Source organism: Salmo salar, chromosome 04 (assembly GCF_965601325.2).
Source record: "Salmo salar chromosome 04, fSalSal1, whole genome shotgun sequence".
NCBI classification, from domain to species: Eukaryota; Metazoa; Chordata; class Actinopteri; order Salmoniformes; family Salmonidae; genus Salmo; species Salmo salar.
The window spans coordinates 12,737,143-12,747,067 of record NC_138294.1 but is presented as its reverse complement, the minus strand read 5'-3'; positions in this window follow the sequence as shown (position 1 = coordinate 12,747,067).

Sequence of the window (9,925 nt, the reverse complement as noted above, 5' to 3'; positions counted from 1 at the left end):
GGTGTTAAATGTTGAGCTGTAGTCGATGAACAGCATTCTTACATAGGTATTCCTCTTGTCCAGATGGGTTAGGGCAGTGTGCAGTGTGATTGCGTCGTCTGCGGACCAATTGGGGCGGTAAGCAAATTGGAGAGGGTCTAGGGTGTCAGGTAGGGTGGAGGTGATATGGTCCTTGACTCGTCTCTCAAAGCACTTCATGATGACGGAAGTGAGTGCTACAGGGCGATAGTCTCCCAGGACAAGGGGTGGTGGAATTGACCTTGAACTGGTGAGGCTGTGGGTGAGGAGGGGTGGCAGGAGAAGGGTTCACGTTTACCCCTATAGCCTGGTGAGGGCTGGTGCAGCGTCGGCTGCAGTGGCATGGGCTGCGGCTTGAAGTGGAAGCAGCTTGAAGGCTGGGGCTGTATGACCAGAGGCGCAGTGGGGTGGAAGGCAGAAACGGTGCAAGCACTGCAAGAAAGCCCCTGGAGTGACACAGTGCCTGCTGTGATTGGTAGAGATTTGACAACGAAGCAGACCTTTCACATCCCTTGACCCCACCCCTAAAGCACCAGTTAGATGTTAATGTCATCACTCAGGCAGAATCTGCAGCAAGGCACAGAGGAAATATGGATATTCAGAACTTCTTCTGAAAAAGCAAGCTGAGACCGAGAAGAGAAAATTTTTCTGACTGAAGCACGTATCTTCTGACAGTGACACAGTGCCCCCATGTGGACAGAAGCTGAACTTTACTGAAACATAATTCACCGTTTAAAATTAGCAATGTTGAGGTGGCAGAACTGACAAAATTAAATGAATTATAGTCTTATAACCTATTCCATTCTTAAAGCAAACATGTTTGGCTCATGTCTTATTTCCATACATTCCATTCGTAACTATTTGTAAAAAAAAATATACAGTGGGGGGAAAAAGTATTTGATTCACTGCTGATTTTGTACATTTCCCCTCTGACAAAGAAAGGATCAGTCTATAATTTTAATGGTAGGTTTATTTGAACAGTGAGAGACAGAATAACAACAAAAATATCCTGAAAAACGCATGTCAGAAATGTTATAAATTGATTTGCATTTTAATGAGGGAAATAAGTATTTGACCCCCTCTCAATCAGAAAGATTTCTGGCTCCCAGGTGTCTTTTATACAGGTAACGAGCTGAGATTAGGAGCACACTCTTAAAAAAGTAAAAAAGACACCTGTCCACAGAAGCAATCAATCAATCAGATTCCAAAAACTCTCCACCATGGCCAAGACCAAAGAGCTCTAAAAGGATGTCAGGGACAAGATTGTAGACCTACACAAGGCTGGAATGGGCTACAAGACCATCGCCAAGCAGCTTGGTGAGAAGGTGACAACATTTGGTGCGATTATTCGCAAATGGAAGAAACACAAAAGAACTGTCAATATCCCTCGGCCTGGGGCTCCATGCAAGATCTCACCTCGTGGAGTTGCAATGATCATGAGAACGGTGAGGAATCAGCCCAGAACGACACGGGATGATCTTGTCAATGATCTCAAGGCAGCTGGGACCATAGTCACCAAGAAAACAATTGGTAACACACTACGCCATGAAGGACTGAAATCCTGCAGCGCCCGCAAGGTCCCCCTGCTCAAGAAAGCACATATACATGCCCGTCTGAAGTTTGCCAATGAACATCTGAATGACTCAGAGGACAACTGGTGAAAGTGTTGTGGTCAGATGAGACCAAAATGGAGCTCTTTGACATCAACTCAACTTGCCGTGTTTGGAGGAGGAGGAATGCTGCCTATGACCCCAAGAACACCATCCCCACCGTCAAACATGGAGGTGGAAACATTATGCTTTGGGGGTGTTTTTCTGCTAAGGGGACAGGACAACTTCACCGCATCAAAGGGACGATGGACGGGGCCATGTACCGTCAAATCTTGGGTGAGTACCTCCTTTCCTCAGCCAGGGCATTGAAAATGGGTCGTGGATGGGTATTCCAGCATGACAATGACCCAAAACACACGGCCAAGGAAACAAAGGAGTGGCTCAAGAAGAAGCACATTAAGGTCCTGGAGTGGCCTAGCCAGTCTCCAGACCTTAATCCCATAGAAAATCTGTGGAGTGAGCTGAAGGTTCGAGTTGCCAAACGTCAGCCTTGAAACCTTAATGACTTGGAGAAGATCTGCAAAGAGGAGTGGGACAAAATCCCTCCTGAGATGTGTGCAAACCTGGTGACCAACTACAAGAAACGTCTGACCTCTGTGATTGCCAACAAGGGTTTTGCCACCAAGTACTAAGTCATGTTTTGCAGAGGGGTCAAATACTTATTTCCCTCATTAAAATGCAAATCATTTTATAACATTTTTGACATGCGTTTTTCTGGATTTTGTTGTTGTTATTCTGTCTCTCACTGTTCAAATAAACCTACTATTAAAATTATAGACTGATAATTTCTTTGTAAGTGGGCAAACGTTCAAAATCAGCAGGGGATCAAATACTTTTTTCCCCCACTGTATAAATATTTCATTAAGCTTTTATTTGTATTACTCTTTATATTCAATTAGCTACATACTTGTTCTATTGTTGTTCCATTGTCGAGAGGTTAACCTGCAAGTAAGCACCAGCCCCAAAAAAGGGAGCAGGTTGAGGCATTAGTGATTAAGGTGGAGAGGGCAGAACAGCCAGAAAGTCAAAGAGCAGCAGCAGTTACGCCTCGTTCACAACGGAGTGAAAACACAACGCCCCCTTGTGGTTCAAGGTTCCGTTGCGAAACGTCAGTCGAACAACAGGATGTAACCAAAACAGAGAAGATGAAAATATGTGGTTTTCGGGGGTGATGGCTTTATGGGACAGCTAGCAACTTGTTGACAATTAACCATTTGAGTGAGTACTATTTTAAAAGTAATGTTAAATAATACACATTGGGGCCTCCCGAGTGGCACAGTGGTCTAAAGCACTGCATCGCAGTGCTTGAGGCATCTCTACAGACCCGGGTTCAATCCCAGGCTGTGTCACAGCCGGCCGTGACCAGGAGGGATTTTCTTGTCACATCGCGCTCTACCGACTCCTTGTGGAAGTGATAAGAGAATGATCTAATAAAGGTAAATGAATCAATAAACCATGATGAATTATTAGTCATACAGCATGGTTCATGAATAATCAATGTAGTGATCGATTGGTCTGATTAGTCCCAGAAAGTCCAGGAACCACTGGAGAGGGAAAGAAATGTGTGTATGTTATTAGCGTAGAGAGCAGGGGACAGATGGTAAAGGGAGTAAAACTTCAAGGGGTTCCTAACCTTGAGGGAAAGGAACAGGCTGAGCTGGATAGTGATAAACAGTGTGGGAAGTCAACGGGGAATGCAGGTCACCAACAGTTTGTTTGTAAATGCATGTGCGTAAGTAAGCAACAACTATATAACGACTGTTTTGTTATCCTGACCTCAGAACGTTCTCTGAATAAAGCTACAGAAAACTTTTGCAGAAAGCTGAGTCCTTGCCTAATTATTTAACCCATTGTCTTACAAACCTTGGGCATTGGTCAAGGCGTATTGATTATTATCATCAAGATATAGAATTCCTTTATCAGGAAGGCCGGGCGCCTGCAAGCTGACTTCAGTTTTCAGCTGGACGGTGTTTCCTCTGACACATTGGTGCGTCTGGCTTCCGGGTTAAGCGAGAAGTGTGTCAAGAAGCAGTGCGGCTTAGCAGGGTCGCGTTTCGGAGGAGGGATGGCTCTCTACCTTCACCTCTCCCGTCAGTAGGGGAGTTGCAGCGATGGGCCAAGACTGTAGCTGCCAAATAGATACCATGAAATTTAGGAGAAAAGGGGGTAAAAGTACAACAACAACAAAAACATACACATTGGCTGTTAAGCCAATTCGAATAGTAATGTTAAATAATACACATTGGCTGGTAAGACAATTATATTAAATGACTGTTGGTAATAAAGTTTTTTAAGAGGAGGTCGCTAGCTACAATAGTATCTTCAACCTAGCCTAGCTTTCAGATAGCTAGCGAGCTGCTCTGCAGTGCAAGCTAGCTTGACTTGTAATAATGTTAGAGAAACATGTTGGGGAAAAAGTAAGTAGTCAAAACATGTTTGATTATCACCTGAAACAATATATTTATCCTGTCTCGAATGAAGCGATATTTTGCAGTCAATCAAAATAAATGAAATCTCTGACGAGAAACAGGCTCTCCCCCATCTTGCATTACAAACACTACATTTGTTAGTTCAGTAGGGAGAAGATGGCATAGGGCGTAATGAAATACGTCACGATGTGAACGGGGCATTATGCCACTTGCTAGTTGGAACAAGGAAACTCTGACATTTTCGACATGCTAACTGGCTGTAGTTATACACGTGCCGCATTTAACCAATTAGCAAGTCAGAAATGACAGAGTTTCCTAGTTTTATGGTTTATGCAGGTTTATGCAGGGTTGGTGGTAACTAACTTGCTAGTCTCCGTCAGCATAAACCTAGCAGCATGGTCAATTCAGCATCTGCGTTGGCCACACAGCATTTACTGCGATCCGGATTCTGCAGAAGTCAGGGCTGTTGTCAAGGAAGTTGTCAAGGGAGGGAGTTTGCGTTTATACAGGACGTACCGCCCCCACCTACCTCCAATCAATCATGTCAATGCGTAGCTATACAGAGCCCTCCACATTGTTAAAAATGTTAGGAGGCGTGATGTGGAATGGAGCTCATTTTGGCCTCTGCATGCCTCTGGAGGCTCCGCAATTGCGTCACACCCTCCATATGGAAACTCCGATCACATTTTCGGATCAAGCATAAATTGGCTTTTACAGTGTGGAGGGATCCATATAGCTCTGCAGTGACATGATTGGTTGACTGTAGGTGGGGGAGTGAGGTCCTGTTTGAACACAAACTCACTTCCTTGACAACTTCCTTCACAGCAGCTCTGCTTTGCCAAGCACAAAAAGTATGTGTGCCCTGACTTTTGCAGAGGTCATATCACAGTAAATGCTGTACAGCCACTGCAGACGTCTGATTAACCATGCAAAGCCTTTAAGGAACTTGATTTGGCCTCCACAGATCTCCAGATCATATTTTCAGATCAAGCATAAATCTGATTTTAGGGTTGGCTAATGCTAATAAGCTATGGTTAAGCACTCAGCATCCTTAAGCTAGTGGGTGTCAGTCAGAGTTATTTAAAAATATATTAAGTGGATGGGCAAGCTAAGATGTTGATATAAGTCACGATATTAGGAAAAGTGTATATTTCCAGCTAGTGTATTTGATGGGTTTCATTTCTGTAGCTAGCTTGGCTGGCTAGTTCAGTAGCTACTGGCTTACGAGCTAGCTGAGACCGAGAAGAGAGAAAGTTTTTCTTACTGAAGCACATATCTTCTGACAGTGACACAGTGCCCCCATGTGGACAGAAGATGAACTTTACTGAAACATTATAATTCACCCTGTTTAAAATTAGCAATGTTGAGGTGGAAGAACTGACAAAATTAAATGAATCATAGTCTTATAACCTTTTCCATTCTACAAGCAAACATGTTTGGCTCATGTCTTATTTCCATACATTCCATACGTAACTATTTGTAAAAAATAAAAATATAAAAAATAATATATATATAAAATATATATATATATATATATATATATATACACTGCTCAAAAAAATAAAGGGAACACTTAAACAACACAATGTAACTCCAAGTCAATCACACTTCTGTGAAATCAAACTGTCCTCTTAGGAAGCAACACTGATTGACAATACATTTCACATGCTGTTGTGCAAATGGAATAGACAACAGGTGGAAATTATAGGCAATTAGCAAGACACCCCCAATAAAGGAGTGGTTCTGCAGGTGGTAACCACAGACCACTTCTCAGTTCCTATGCTTCCTGGCTGATGTTTTGGTCACTTTTGAATGCTGGCGGTGCTTTCACTTTAGTGGTAGCATGAGACGGAGTCTACAACCCACACAAGTGGCTCAGGTAGTGCAGCTCATCCAGGATGGCACATCAATGCGAGCTGTGGCAAGAAGGTTTGCTGTGTCTGTCAGCGTAGTGTCCAGAGCATGGAGGCGCTACCAGGAGATAGGCCAGTACATCAGGAGACGTGGAGGAGGCCGTAGGAGGGCAACAACCCAGCAGCAGGACCTCTACCTCCGCCTTTGTGCAAGGAGGAGCAGGAGGAGCACTGCCAGAGCCCTGCAAAATGACCTCCAGCAGGCCACAAATGTGCATGTGTCTGCTCAAACGGTCAGAAACAGACTCCATGAGGGTGGTATGATGGCCCGACGTCCAAAGGTGGGGGTTGCGCTTACAGCCCAACACCGTGCAGGACGTTTGGCATTTGCCAGAGAACACGAAGATTGGCAAATTTGCCACTGGTGCCCTGTGCTCTTCACAGATGAATGCAGGTTCACACTGAGCACGTGACAGACGTGACAGAGTCTGGAGACGCCGTGGAGAATGTTCTGCTGCCTGCAACATCCTCCAGCATGACCGGTTTGGCGGTGGGTCAGTCATGGTGTGGGGTGGCATTTCTTTGGGGGGCCGCACAGCCCTCCATGTGCTCACCAGAGGTAGCCTGACTGCCATTAGGTACCGAGATGAGATCTCAGGCCCCTTGTGAGACCATATGCTGGTGCGGTTGGCCCTGGGTTCCTCCTAATGCAAGACAATGCTAAACCTCATGTGGCTGGAGTGTGTCAGCAGTTCCTGCAAGAGGAAGGCATTGATGCTATGGACTGGCCCGCCCGTTACCCAGACCTAAATGCAATTGAGCACATCTGGGACATCATGTCTTGCTCCATCCACCAACGCCACGTTGCACCACAGACTGTCCAGGAGTTGGCGGATGCTTTAGTCCAGGTCTGGGAGGAGATCCCTCAGGCCACCTCATCAGGAGCATGCCAAATATATATATATATACTGCTCAAAAAAATAAAGGGAACACTTAAACAACACATCCTAGATCTGAATGAAAGAAATAATCTTATTAAATACTTTTTTCTTTACATAGTTGAATGTGCTGACAAAAAAAAATCACACAAAAATAATCAATGGAAATCCAATTTATCAACCCATGGAGGTCTGGATTTGGAGTCACACTCAAAATTAAAGTGGAAAACCACACTACAGGCTGATCCAACCTTGATGTAATGTCCTTAAAACAAGTCAAAATGAGGCTCAGTAGTGTGTGTGGCCTCCACGTGCCTGTATGACCTCCCTACAACACCTGGGCATGCTCCTGATGAGGTGGCGGATGGTCTCTTGAGGGATCTCCTCCCAGACCTGGACTAAAGCATCTGCCAACTCCTGGACAGTCTGTGGTGCAACGTGGCGTTGGTGGATGGAGCGAGACATGATGTCCCAGATGTGCTCAATTGGATTCAGGTCTGGGGAACGGGTGGTCCATAGCATCAATGCCTTCCTCTTGCAGGAACTGCTGACACACTCCAGCCACATGAGGTCTAGCATTGTCTTGCATTAGGAGGAACCCAGGGCAAAACCGCACCAGCATATGGTCTCACAAGGGGTCTGAGGATCTCATCTCAGTACCTAATGGCAGTCAGGCTACCTCTGGCGAGCACATGGATGGCTGTGCAGCCCCCCAAAGAAATGCCACCCCACACCATCACTGACCCACCGCCAAACCGGTCATGCTGGAGGATGTTGCAGGCAGCAGAACGTTCTCCACGGCGTCTCCAGTCTCTGTCACGTCTATCACATGTGCTCAGTGTGAACCTGCTTTCATCTGTGAAGAGCACAGGGCGCCAGTGGCAAATTTGCCAATCTTGGTGTTCTCTGGCAAATGCTAAACGTCCTGCACGGTGTTGGGCTGTAAGCACAACCCCCACCTGTGGACGTCGGGCCCTCATACCACCCTCATGGAGTCTGTTTCTGACCGTTTGAGCAGACACATGCACATTTGTGGCCTGCTGGAGGTCATTTTGCAGGGCTCTGGCAGTGCTCCTCCTGCTCCTCCTTGCACAAAGGCGGAGGTAGCGGTCCTGCTGCTGGGTTGTTGCCCTCCTACGGCCTCCTCCACGTCTCCTGATGTACTGACCTGTCTCCTGGTAGCGCCTCCATGCTCTGGACACTACGCTGACAGACACAGCAAACCTTCTTGCCACAGCTCGCATTGATGTGCCATCCTGGATGAGCTGCACTACCTGAGCCACTTGTGTGGGTTGTAGACTCCGTCTCATGCTACCACTAGAGTGAAAGCACCGGCAGCATTCAAAAGTGACCAAAACATCAGCCAGGAAGCATAGGAACTGAGAAGTGGTCTGTGGTCCCCACCTGCAGAACCACTCCTTTATTGGGGGTGTCTTGCTAATTGCCTATAATTTCCACCTGTTGTCTATTCCATTTGCACAACAGCATGTGAAATTTATTGTCAATCAGTGTTGCTTCCTAAGTGGACAGTTTGATTTCACAGAAGTGTGATTGACTTGGAGTTACATTGTGTTGTTTAAGTGTTCCCTTTATTTTTTTGAGCAGTGTATATTGTATTACTCTTTTTATTCAATTAGCTACATACTTGCTCTATTGTTGTTGCATTTTCGGGAGGTTAACCTGCAAGTCAACATATTCCATGTATATGACAAATAAACAAACTTGAACTTGCTCTGCGAATGACACTACTATTTTTCTCCTTTCCCCCCCTTCTGACACCCAGGTGGTGACACGCATCTCTGTATGCCTGGCAGATATCTCAACTTGGATGTCAGCCCACCACCTCAAGCTCTACAAGACAGAACTGCTCTTCATCCCGGTTGACAACTCCAAAGTGTCGCAAAGAACCTTGGCGTGACCCTGGACAACATCCTGTAGTTCTCTGCAAACATCAAAGCAGTGACCCGCTCCTGCAGGTTCATGCTCTACAACATCCGTAGAGTACGACCCTACCTCACACAGGAAGTGGCGCAGGTCCTAATCCAGGCACTTGTCATGTCCTGTCTGCACTACTGCAACTCGCTGTTGGCTGGTCTTCCCGCTTGTGCCATCAAACCCCTGCAACTTATCCACAACACAACAGCTCACCTGGTTTTCAACCTTCCAAAGTTCTCACGTCACCCCGCTCCTCTGCACACTCCAATGGCTTCCAGTTGAAGCTCGCATCCACTACAAGACCATGGTGCTTACCTACGGAACAGCAAGAGGAACTGCCCCTCCCTACATTTAGGCTATGCTCAAACCCTACATCCCAACCCGAGCCCTCCGTTCTGCCACCTCAGGTCTCTTGGCCCTCCCACCCCTACGGGAGGGCAGCTGCCGCTCAGCCCAGTCCATGCTCGACTCTTTCCTGGCACCCCAATGGTAAAACCATCTTCCCCCTGAAGCTAGGACAACAGAGTCCCTGCCCGTCTTCCAAAAACATCTGAAACCCTCCCTCTTCAAACAGTATCTTAAATAATCCTCCTCCTCACCTCGACCCCCCCCCCCTTAAATGTTTTAAATAAAACATTTACCTGAACTTGGTCATAAAGTCAGTCTCGTCCAAAAGAGTTTTGTGAGTCTTGTAGTCATGATTGTATCACAAAGTAAATTAAGCTTGGGTTTGTTTCAATCCTGCCCACAGTTGGCAGCACACAAGTTATCATCAATTCAGAGTGCAGCTGCATGCAACCCAATTGTAATGCCCGTGGTAAATTTGGGAGGACTTTGGATATTGGTAAATTACATAGTACAATTTAAGTTAAAATTCCAATAGCTTAAAAACCTAGAATCAACTATAAATTGTTGAAATTCATCTACAAATATTGAAAGCATTTAATGAATTTATTGTCTCATTTAAATTGTGTAATTTATTGATGGTCCCTAACTAGCCCCGGAGATAGGATATCCAATGTCAAAGTCAGGTCGCACACCAACCGGCTGAAGCTAATTTGCTAAATAATTTGTCTAACTCTTCGCACTTGTGAACATACACACAAGACACCCACATCAAACCGTACCAAAGAGGATGATTT